General features: G+C 44.2%; 1 pseudogene; it reads right to left on the bottom strand.

Moving 5' to 3' along the window:
- Positions 1-3,347: 3,347 nt before the first annotated feature.
- Positions 3,348-11,239, bottom strand: LOC126495027 (thymidylate synthase-like; annotated as a pseudogene).
- Positions 11,240-12,818: the final 1,579 nt, after the last annotated feature.

Genomic DNA, 12,818 nt, shown 5'->3' with positions numbered 1-12,818 from the left:
CTATTGGAGCCCGGATGATGTCACCAGGAATCCTGGATGGTGGACATGGCGCTGCAGCACTTGATGTCCTCTGTGTCTCTCCCACTCCACTCCCTACTTCTAGGTTTCAGTCCTTGGTGGACCGACTCTCTGCTATTTCTCTACTCTTTCCTTTGAGAATGGGGATGTTTATTCTGTGGCATTTGGGGAGGGCTGTTGTTTAGGTTATTTATTTATTTATTTATTCATTTTTTAAGATTTATTTATTATGTATACATTTATTTATTCATTTTTTAAAAGATTTATTTATTATGTATACAACCTTCTGCCTCCATGTATGCCTGCACACCATAAGAGGGCACCAGACCCCATTACAGATGGTTGTGAGCCACCATGTGGTTGCTGGGAGTTAAACTCAGGACCTCTGGAAGAGCAGCCAGTGCTCTTAACCGCTGAGCCATCTCTCCAGCCCCTATTTATTTGGTTTTCGAGGCAGGGTTTTTCTGTAGCTTTGGAACCTGTCCTGGAACTAGCTCTTGTAGACCAGGCTGGCCTTGAACTCACAGAGATCTGCCTGCTTCTGCCTTCTGAGTGCTGGGATGAAAGGTGTGCACCACCATATCCAGCCATATTCTGTGCCATTTTATGTTAGAATTAAGTAATTTGGTTTCTGATTTAAAGGTACCATAGTTAAGAGATCATAAAAGATCACTTTGAGTCTCAGAAGAGATTTTGGACCTTTAGACAGTGTTGGAGTTTTAAGACCTTAAAGATTTCGGGACTGGATTCGAATGGATTTTATGGGGAAATATGGAATGTCTCCCGGCAGGCTCATTTTAAACAAACATTTAGTTTCTAGCTGATGCTGGTTCAGAAGGTTGAGAAGCCTTTGGGACATGGGGCCTAGATGGCTAATTTAGGGCCACAGGAGAGGGACAGCTCTGGCCCCTGCTCCAGCCTGAGCTCCCAGCTTCTCTGAAAGCACCAATCTGTGAGCAAGTCGCCTCCCCTCCCACTACAGACAGGGCTGTCCCTGCTGCCGTGAGTGCGGCCATGCTTTTCCGAACATGAGACCTCTGTCAGGTACCTTGACCCATCACAAAGAGAATGAGTCCTTATAAAAAGATATAAATGTCATGAGAGGCAATGGAAAATGGGAGAAACTGTCACAGGCTGGAAGAGACTCGGGGAGGAGGGGGGCAGCTGGAGAGATGGCTCAGTGGTTAAGAGCATTGCCTGCTCTTCCAAAGGTCCTGAGTTCAATTCCCAGCAACCACATGGTGGCTCACAACCATCTGTAATGGGGTCTGGTGCCCTCTTCTGACCTGCAGGCATATACACAGACAGAATATTGTATACATAATAAATAAATGAATATTTAAAAAAAAAGAAAGAGACTGGCAGAGGGGACAACTAAGTCCGTGTAAAACTCCTCGGGCAGGGAGCTAAGGTAAGTGGAAGCGTCACTAATGTTCACATAAGGTCTGTGCCTTAAATGATAGTGTTATACTATGGCTGATCTGTTCTTGAGGGTGGTGATGATGATGATGTTCCTTTGCTTATATAAGATGCCGGCACAGACAAAGCTATGCGAAAGATAAGTAGGAACGACAAACTGTTTCTATAACATTTCCTTAATCTTGAAATCAGTTAAAAATTAGCTGACTTTTGATTGTTTGAGTCAAGGTCTCCTACGTAGCCTGTACTGGCTTCAAACACAAGCTCTTCCTGCCTCTGCCTCTAGAGTGAGGGGGTTATCATCCCTGGCTTCATGAAACCATATGTGGCTTCAAAGATCAATCTTAAAGTCACAACAAGTTAAACAATTAGTACTATGTGCTTCATTATGGGGGTGAAAGCACAGTACTGCCTAGGATGAGTGTGTGTGTGTGTGCACGCATGTGTAAGTATATGGATGTACAATTGTGTATGCCTATATGTGCATGTGCTGAGCCAAAGGAGGTCAGGTGATCCTGCTCTATTTCTCCACCCCATTTCCTTGAGAAATGACCACTCACTGAACCTGGGGCTCGCTATTTTGCCACTAGATTCTGACTGGCTAGTGAAAAAAAAAAAAAAACTAGATTGGTCTTGCTCCTGGTCACACCCATCTGGGGATCTGAACTTAGGGCCTCCCGTTAGAGCACCAAGCACTCTTATACACTGAATACCTCCCTGCCCCAGGAGGTCTTTTAAAATCATAGTTAGAGCTGCCTAAAGAGTTGGCTCAGTGTTTAAGATTTAAGAGCATCTGTTAGTCTTGCAGAGGACTCAGGTGTGATTCCCAGCACTCACGTGTGTGTGTGGGGGGGGGGCACAACCTTTCTCTCTGCACCTCCAGTCCCAGGGCACAGACATGCTGTGATGCACAGACATACACACAGGCAAAACACTCATGCACACAACCTTTTTTAGTTATTTTAACTCTAGTACAAAGGAAATATTAAATATAAAGAACATAACACATGGATAAGTACATATCTAATACTATAAGAGGTAGTTTGTTGCTAGACTCTCATTTATAGTGATATTTTATTTATGTTTTAATATATAAAGCTTGATTTGAAGAGCAGAGGGCAAAACTAAGTCACTAGAAGCCAGGCAGTGTTGGTACACATCTTTAATCTCAGAATTTGGGAGACAGAGGCAGATGGATCCCTGTGAGTTCAATAATCTTAGCCTCTTCTCTGAACCAGGTACTCCTTTGTAATTGTGGTCCAGGTTCTAAAACAGTTTTAACCAATTCTACACAGTCTTTAGGAATAATTTTACTACACACTGACCACAATTTTAACCTTTGCTTCACAAAAGGTGAACGCATGCTATGTGTGACTATTGCTTCCTTGACTCTCCTTAAAGCCAAGCGTGGCACAGGAGTCCAGTAGCTGTAACAGAGCCTCTTCCATCTGGCCATTCCTGTGAGGTTACTGGATATATTAAAGTTGGTTCTTTGAAAACCTTAGGCTGTTCCTCTCTAACTGCACAATGCTATTCTGAAATTGATTCTCCATTAAATTTCTCTGTCTATATCTGAATATCTCTGTGTTCTGTTTTTATTAAGTTTTCCTAAGGCCTGTATCTTAGCACTCAGATTAACCAACTTTTCTAGTGATAAAACAAGAATGATAATGCTGATAGTGTTTACAATTGACATTACATAAATCCCATCTAAATTAGATGCCCCCTCATTTAATTGGTCCATTTTCATACTGTCTAGCATATTGTTATATAGAGGCCCAAATCCCTCTCAATGTAATGGCTTTCTCATTTCTTTAATGTGGGAAAAATTATTTTAAATAAATCCTCCCTTTTAAGAACTCCCAATTGTCTTATCAGATCTGTGGACAGTGTTGATGAAGATGTGAGGCTTATTGCTGCTGCATAGACCAGTAGAAGCCTGACTGGATTTCAAGGCAGCTTCCTAGTTTGGCAGCAGCCCGAGGAGAGGGTTCAGGGAGAGCCTGTCAGGAAGCAAGAGAGAAAAACCTAGCCAGTAGGGTAGTTCTGGCCTATGCTGGTGGCTGTAAAGCCACAGGCAAAGGCTTTTTCATGAATTCGTGCCCCAAACTTTGTGCATCAGATGTATCACGAATTATAAAAACACAGAGACAGATATTGGGGTTCACGTTGAAGATCAGGAAAGCAAAACAGCCAAGCCACTAGAAAAGTCTTACTTCTACCAAGGCTGGGCGACTGCAGACTGAGCCCTGAGCCCCTATCTCCTCCTATTTTATATTCCCTTTTAGTGCTGGGATTAAAGGAGTGAGCCACCACTACCTGGATCTGTTTATTCATTGATCTTGTGTAGCCCAGGGGGGGCCTTGAACTAACAGAGATTCATCTGCTTCTGTCTCCCAAATCCTGAGATCAAAGGTGTGTGCCACCACTGCCTGGCCTCCAGTGGCTTAGTTTTGCTCTATGATCTTCAGGCAAGCGTTATTTATTAAAACTTAAATAAAATATTACTATACTCATTCTATCAGCGTATCAATTCAGACAAAAGGGAAAAGGGAGGGTGCTGTACGAGACTGCGAGATGCATAAATTTTCAAAGGCCTAGAAGAATCTCAAGGGACATAACTAAAGTAAGTGAATAACATTTTGCTTTTAATTTTGACTCTGTGGGACAATTATAGGATTTTCATATATAATAGAAACGACTGTTTTGGATATTGAATGATATTAAGGAATTAAGGATAGGATAATAGCATTGTGATTATGCAGAAAACTGTTTGCATCTCTCTCCTCTCTCTCTCTCTCTCTCTCTCTCTCTCTCTCTCTCTCTCTCTCTCTCTCTCTCTCTCTGTTTTGAGACAAGGTCCCATTATGTAGGTTGTCAGGGTCCAAACCCCAACATAAACTATCTCTCTGGACCAGCGTGGAGGCGCAGGAATAATTGAGACACTGTTCACACAGAAACATCAGAAGGGAGTCTCAGGGTTCATTCAAATCCTGAAGATCAGCTGCGTTTATTCTCCAAACATCTTTTATCCCCCAAGGTAAACTGAGCCCCCTCAGTTCATTAGCATTCAATTTCCGGGGTAGCAGGACTAAAGTCACATCCGCAGCTCTGTCACTAGCTTGGAATCAACACCTCTTCCCAGGTGATCCTGAGCTCAGGACACAGCCAGTCTGAAGATGCTTTTAGCTCGCGGCTGATACAATGCAGAAATGTGTGGCCTGTCTAATATTGCCCCACAGGAGGTTGACCTTGATCCGGCAGTCCAGCATTGGCTTCCGCGGGGCCGGGTCACAGGCAAGAGCCTCCACACCCCACTTATTGAGAATGTTTTTTGAGTTGCATACTGAATTATTTAGAGGGGACAGGTCTGACATGAGGTCCGAGATTTGCTTTAAAATTCTTTAGCCACATAACATAGAAAGCAGAACAAGATGAGACTAACACATGGAAAGAGACCGGGAGATGGACACGGGGAGTCTCCTTTTGCATTTGTTTGGAAAGGTTTACAATAAAAAAAAATCTTAAATGAGCCAGGCAGTGGTGGCACATGCGTTTAATCATGGCCCTCAGTAGGCAGAGTCAGGTGGATCTCAGTGGGGCCAATCTGGTCTATAGAGAGAGTTCTAGGGCAGCCAGGTGTACACAGAGAAACCCTCTTTTGAAAAACAAAACCTAAACAAATTCTTAAATGGTTTAAAAAAGAATTATACTATGGTAATAGGGTTTAACTCTTAAGAATAAAGAGAACCATTAGAAGTAAAATAACACAGGAAGAGCAGGTGAGCAGGGCAACCACCATCCCTTGGGCTGAGACAGAGTACCCAAGAAAGTAACCAATTTGGAAGAGCATCCCTCTTACTGATTGATAATTAGCTCTTCCGGCAGAATGAGGGACTGGCCCTCTCAGCAGAGTGATGAAGTCTGTCCCATTGCTGTCTGTAGGGCTGGCAAGCAGGAAAATGCAGGCTGGGTTCTGGGAAGCAGCTTGCAGAGGTGCTGAAGGAGCCCACAGGAGATGCACCCTTGGGATGCTGCTGAAACTTCAGGGCAGACAGCGCCACCTAGTGTGACTTGACTGAAAGGAAGGAGGAAGGGAGGGAGGAAAGCCTCCGGGTCTTCTAAGACGGTCCCTCCAGATGACCTAGAGTGCCACGTGGTGATTCAGCATCACACATACCTATTCTGACACTCTCAGAACTAACTACAGCAGAGGGGTCGTCTTTGAATGACAGAGTTGAGAAACAGGCAGTGTTGGCGGGGCATACGAACTCCTCAGCCCCTCTCAACCCCCAGCACATGTTCTCCTAGGAACACACACAGCTCTCTCTTCCCTCAGCCTGAGCATCAGCACGGCCGCTTCTGACACCAAACATCTCCCACAAGTCACATTGGACTCTTGCCAAATGAAAAATGCATCCTACATTCAGGTTGCTAAGGCGTCAAGTGGGGGACGATAGTGTGTCCTGATGAAGAAATGATTCTCTGAGATGGAAGCCGCACCATGGGCCACTTTCCCCCAGGGAAAGGCGTGGCAGTCTGGTGAGCACAAGGCGGGTCCTTCACAACCCTTCCTCACAGGCAGGGAACTCTCGAGGACTTCAGAGAAAGTAGGTAAGAGGTTTTTATACATGACATCTTTGGTTTTTCAGTCTTTCTGGATTTGCAGGGGCATAGAGGTGAGAGGAAGGATGTTAATAACTATGTAATACATAGGTGTTTCCAGAATAAAGCACTATTCATTGAAATCACCACAGACAGACAGACAGACAGACACACACACGTACAGTTCATCTCTTCCATGAACCTTCTCCAAGACCAAATCTTCCTTTTTCTCATGAGGTTCCCAATATGTAACACCCCCAACATCACACCCAGATAGCCACTCACTCTTTCCTCACTTAAAATGCATTTTAAATCACAGAACTAGGAGTGGCCGGTGTCCGAGTTAGTGGTGGCTGAACGAGATCATTCTTTTGTCTCCGCCGCCTGTTCCCAAACCTCTAAAATGACAAATAGGTTCAAAATGCGTAAACCCACAAGGACCAAGACACTGGGTAAAGTGACAACAGTGACCACATTTTGGCAGCTACAGAGCAGATGCAAGAGCGGGAACTGACTTAGCAGAGTGATAACCACTAAACTGTCAGAGAGGGAAGCTCTGTTCCCCAGACCCCAGGCAAGCTCAAGTGAATGAGGTACAAGGAGTCTCTGAAAGGAGAAAAGCACCTGAGACAAGAGCACAAGGCGCAGCCCAGTGCGGCGTCGCTGTGTTCACAGTGAGGTTTCGCTCAAAGGCAGGATAAAACATAGACATGTGCCCCCCCCCCCCACTCTGCTCTGGGAATGCTGCCAGTCTGGCCAACCTCTTCAGACCACATATGACTGCCGCATCCCCACTGGGAAACTTGTTGGCTTGAAGCAGGAGAATCCTTCTGCCCATCAACCCTGACCAGCCCAACCCCCAACCCCGCATCATCCCTGCTGTGGGTCTCATTGGTCTTCTCACAATTTTTATTTTATTATACTAAGACTACTCAAGGTGAAATGTATCCACACAGAGTCTTTAAAAAAACTTTTAAGACCGTTTCGTATGTAAACATAGTGAATTTTAGTTGTTTCAATCTCTATTCCTCTCTCCCATCAGCTGCCTCCCTCTCTAGCTGAACCTTTCCTCTCAGTAAGTCGCCATCTTACTTTCATGTCTTTCTGTGTGTGACCCACTAAGTTGTTATTATTATTTTGTTATTGCCTGGGAACAGGTGGGAGGTTATTTACTGGAACACGGGCAACTTATCAGTGGTGATGCCCCAGAATAAAATGACACCCCTCCCTCAAGAGCCGATAAATGCTGGTGGTCTATGAGGACCAGAGACTCATGATCAAACATTGAGGGCTTTGACCTTGTGCAGGTAACCACACCTGCAATGAGGTCAAGAGCACAATGGCTATGCTGTGGCTATTTAGTTTAGGGCCAAGCACTCCATCATCATGTATCTTAGGCATGCATGTTGGTGAGTTCTTTCTGCAGCTTAGCTGTCATCCACTGCATCAAGGAACTTCACTGATGAAGACTGGATGGGACACTAATATTATGTATAAACATGAGTATTTAGAAGACTTTTTGGCAGGATAACCATTTAGTAAATCAATGATAGCCAGCTTCCCTTAGGGCCAATGACTTCCTTAGCCACAAGATTGTCCCCAATTTTATAGAACCAGACACAATTTCTTTCCTGTGGGACAGGTCTCAAATCCAATCAGAAAATAATTGGTTACTCCCACAACAGCCATACCACTATTATATTAGAGGGCACATTTTGCCTGCAGGTTATTCATTACTAGGGTTTACAGGATTCACAGGTGGGTGAGACTATTGATCATTTTTATTCATTTGCAGCCAATACATTTCTATTGTGCAATGCTGTACAGCAGACCCCTGGAATTTATTTGTCTTGCTTAATTGATGCAGCTAACTGATAGTCTTCACTCTTAAACACACAGTCAAAGATCACCTGCCAGATAGTTGAGGAATACCTCCAAAGATTGGCAATAAAACATTATATAAAGACCTAAGATCTATTATTGAAATCACGGGAAGATTCAGGGCTTCCTTCCCTTGAAAGAAAGGAGGCTTTGAGAAAGAGCACGCAGAAGAAATAAGAATGCTGTAAAAATGAAAAGATGTCATAGCAGAGATAAAAATTCAACCAAAGGGAGCAGTCCGTGGGTACAGCTCACTAGCAGAACATGTGCTTTGTGTTCAGTGCTCTGGCTCAGTCTATAACACCAAAAAGTAAACAAATGAACAAACCGACCAACCAACCAGCCAACCACCCCAACTAACTAAACAATAACAACATCCTCGCTTAAAAAACAGAAGGTAGAAGAAGGTAGATAGGCAGGGAGACTTTGAAGCTTTGAGACTGTCCATGCCCACAGTTTACACTTCATATTTACAATACTTTATTTTTTCCATTTCATCACTAAGATGCGTGAGCAGGAAACTTTCCCATAGGGACAAAGGCAGAATTCTTTACTCCTGAAATTAATTATTTCAACCTAAAACAACTCACTGAAATTGAGCACTGAACTGTTCAGTTAACCATCAAGCACTAGTTACTCCCAAGCTGGAACACTGGTATCAAGACCCTTGCTTGCTGTGACCATAATCCCTACCCACCATCCCTACCCAATCCTGATCAAGTCTGAGCTTGTTTAGACCACTCAGATTTCAGAACTTCATAAACATCTCAACTTTCCCCTTCCTCTAAGAGGACTGCCAAGAAGTATGAGACCCGGTAGGCAGAAGGGAATGTTGAGTTTCTGTAGAGACAATGGGCCACTAGGGGGCAGGAGTGCACCAAAAGTGCCAATTAAAGCCTGGGTTACACTTTCCTACTCTGGCTTATCTGGGAGTTCTAACTAGAGGGTTGGGTGTGGGTGGGGCTTTAAAGAACCAATTCTGAAGTGTAATTGTTGTGGTGGACATAAATTCTTATTTTTTTTTAAAATTTATGTGTATGAGTGTTTTGCCTACATGAATATATATTTAAACACATAAATATAACCCGCTATGTCTGTATACTGTTACTTGCATTATGTTTTCAGGGCCGGCCATTTAGTACTGGATAACCAATTGTGTTCTCTTTCCTGGAAGACTATTCTTTCATTCTCAGCATGTCTTAGCTGACTGTAGTTCTTTGTGTAGGTTGAGGTCTCTGGGCTTCCCCTACGTTTTCCCTCACTGCCCTGGCTGAGATGACTTGAAGGTGAGGCTCTTGATGAGCCTACAAGTAGTTCTTGTGTCCTGGGCATTCTAGAGACGGTGTCTGTGTTCTGTGATGGAGCATCCCGAGAGCCAGTGTTCAAAGAAACCCTGGCAGAAATTATGCAGTCAGTACAATGTAGTTTCAGACACATTGTGTCACTTCCGTATTCTGTTGCAGAGGAAGTCAAGTCAAATCCTGCCTGCCCTGCCCCCACCAGCTCCTAGCCTGCTAACCTCTTCCTGACATTGTTTTGCCAAGGCCCCTTCCTTGTCTTCAGCTCTCTCAAGATTCCTACTTTTGGTTTCTCACTAACGGATGTTTTGAGGAAGAGCCCTCTAAGACTTTTCAGAGGCAAAATAGATGAGTTTCATTTTGTGAGGCGTTGGAAACATAGCTGCTGTGGATATCCAATAAGCTTTTTTCTTTTTCTTTCCGCGTGAAACAGGTCTTTATTTCAGCAATCAGTAGACAAGCACAGCTTTGGAAGTCGTTTCATATTTCAAGTTTGGAGGAATAGCTTATGAAATTTATGAAACTCACCAGCCCTCTTCATATAGACATCTAGGAATGTCTGTTGTTCTTGCTAAGAGGATATACATTTCCAGTTTCCTCCATAAATTCACCCCAGCTTCTTATGCACCTTCAGTGAACACTGAAAGAGGCAGTTTTCTTTCAGTATAAAACGTCTCTGGCTCTTTTATCTGCCAGTGACATTGCCTTAGGAGTTAATGAACAGTAAGAAATTGGCCACTGCTCCCCCCCCCCCCCCCCGCCCATTCCCCACCCCACCCCAGTTCATTTTCTCTTTAGCGAAAAAAGAACTTTGTTTTACTCCGGACATTTGACCCAAACCCTGAAGGCTATTGATATCCACAGCATCTTCGAAAGCCATTTCCATTTTAATTGGGGACTGGATTGTTCCCTTTGGTTTGAAACTCTTCAACTCCGATCTGATCAATCGCCTCAACTTCTCAAAGGATTTTGAACTTAGGGAAGTCTTAGTTCTTGCTGAAACTGAATTTTCAGTGACTTGATGTGGTTCAGGTAAAAATGTGCCTCTTCCAAAGGATAGACAATATCACCTGGCTGCAGGCCCACAATGTCAGTGAGCAGTCACTGTCAGTACTGAGGAACACACCCAGGCCCGGATCTCCTGACCTCTGGTATGGCTGGCAGGACAGCTCCTGGTTCACCACAGAGAACTGTCAGAGGACATGGCAAGGAGGCAGCCCCGTTAGAGGAAAGTCTTTTGAATTCAAGGTATGCTGTGGGACAATGGTCTGTACCCTATCAACTGTATTTTAATAAAACACTGATTGGTCAGTAGCCAGGCAGGGAGTATAGGCAGGGAAACCAGGCAGGAAGTATAGGTGGGGTACTGAGAACAGGAGAATTCTGGGAAGATAAAGATTTAGTCTGCAGTTGTCACTCAGATGTAGAGGATGCAGATGAGAATGCCTCGCTGATGAAAGGTACCAAGCCATGTGGCTAACACAGACAAGAATTATGGCTTAAGATGTAAGAATTAATTAATAAGAAGCCTGAGCTAATAGGCCAACCGGTTTATGATTAATGTAGACCTCTGTGGGTTTTGGTACTGAATGACTGCGGGACCTGGTGGGACAGAAACCTCTGTTAACAAGGGCACACATGATGATTCATCTGTCACCAGGACTCATTTTTAATCAGTCACTTTCTACAGTTGGTCTACTCCTTGACTGGAGTCATCTGGATCCGTATCTTTGAAGTCTGCCCCAGAATGCCTCCTAGGAAGACCATAAGCTGGCCCCAGGTGCTCTTCCTGTTGTGTTGAAAATCCCTGACTGTAACATCTAGGGAGCCATTGGCATGACAAATTTTAACTCCCTTGGAGGACAGTCCTTTAGCATTTGTGGATCCCTCGAGAAGCTTAGCAACTCTTCCAGAACACCTGTATAGAACGCTCATTTGGTGGTGAGCACTGGAAATCCATCTCTCAGGTGGTAATGTGCTTGGATGTGGAAAACCAAACAGTGCCAGTGCCCACACATCCCCCTTGCTGAAGCCACAGAGCAGACTGTGTCCCCCTTGTCCCAGGTACTATTATTCCCCTCTTGTCAGGCGACCCAATAATGCTTTTTAAAAACTATTATCAGAGATGCAACTATTGTCAAGGGCACCAGAAAAGGTCCCTAGGATATCTGGAAGGAAATAAGACACCCAAGCCAAGATGTACAACATCTGGCAAATGATGTATTAGAAGACAGACGTTAACTATTCTAGTCATTCTTGCTTTTTGAAAAAAAAAAACCCACTAATGTAGCACAAAGAATAAAAACTCAGAGACAGTTATTGGAGCTCAATGTGAAGATCAGAAAAGCAAAGTAACCAAGCCACTAGAGAGCTCTTACCGCTATGAAATCTTTCTCTCTTTCTCTTTCTATGAAAGAGAGCAAGTTACTGTCTCATCCCTCTTTATAGTCCTCTCTAGTGCTGGGATAAAAGGTGTGCACCACTACCACCCAGTCTCTGTGGCTGCTAACTAGTGTGGCTGCTGGGATTAAAGGTGTGTGCCACCACTGTCTGGTCTGTATGGCTGACTAGTGTGGCTGTTTTGCATTCTGATCTTCAGGCAAGCTTTATTTATTAAAATACAAATGAAATATCACTACAGACTAACTTCTATTTTTTAGGACTTTTATTGCTGTGATAAAACATTATGACCAAAGACAACTGAAGGAAGAAATCTCACAGCTTATAAAAGCCCATCACTGAGGGAAGGAAGGGCAGTAACTCAAACAGGGTTGAAACTTGGAGGCAGAAGCTGATGCAGAGGCCATGGCGTACTGACACTTGTGGCTTGTTCCTCCTGGCATGCTCAGCCTGCTTTCTTATAGAACCCAGGAGCAGTGGTACTGCCCAGAAAGAGCTGCACCCTCTAACATTGGTCATCAATCATGAACGCACACAACAGCCTTGCCTACAGACCAATCTGGTAGGTGTGTTTTCTCAGTTGAGGTCCCCTCTTCCTAAATGACTTTAGTTAGTGTCAAGTTGATGGTAAAATAACCCAGTACAGGCTACAATCCAGGAATTGTAAAGATCTGTTTGATCTGGCTCCATCTTAACAGAGGAGGTGGGACCAAACCTCCTCCACCTTTTCCTAACGCCAGGACAGGGAGTCAGATTCCCAGGAAAAGACTGATGATAATTGTTCTCCCCTGAGTTCTTGGCTGAGCCCTTGTGCCTGATAGAGCCCTACCCCACCTGGACCAAAGATAACAGGAGGTTAACAAGGCCTGCAGCAGACCTTAGCTTACTGTCCGTTGTGGAGCAGACAGCTTTGCTTTCGTTGTAGTAGAGTAACATAGCAATTTATAAAGGAGCTAATTCAACCTCTAGTCAGTGGGCTAGAGTGTGAGTCTGTAAGAGAGCCCTGGGTGACAGACGATTGGCTAGGGGGCTAACTCTAGAGTGAAGGACAATGAAGCCGGTTCCTCTGAGCTCATTCAAGCAGCCATCCTGACCCTAGGAAACCCAACAACAAAAGAAGATGTGTGTGTGTGTGTGTGTGTGTGTTATTGTGTGTGTGTGTGTGTCCATAAATGTAAATCCCAGGGATCATGGCTG

This window comes from Alexandromys fortis, unplaced genomic scaffold (genome assembly GCF_014885135.2).
Source record: "Alexandromys fortis isolate MF-2015 unplaced genomic scaffold, M_Fortis_MF-2015_v1.1 scaffold_6, whole genome shotgun sequence".
Classification (NCBI taxonomy): Eukaryota; Metazoa; Chordata; class Mammalia; order Rodentia; family Cricetidae; genus Alexandromys; species Alexandromys fortis.
The sequence above is the reverse complement of the archived record's forward strand: the minus strand, read 5'-3'. Positions and strand labels throughout refer to the sequence as shown.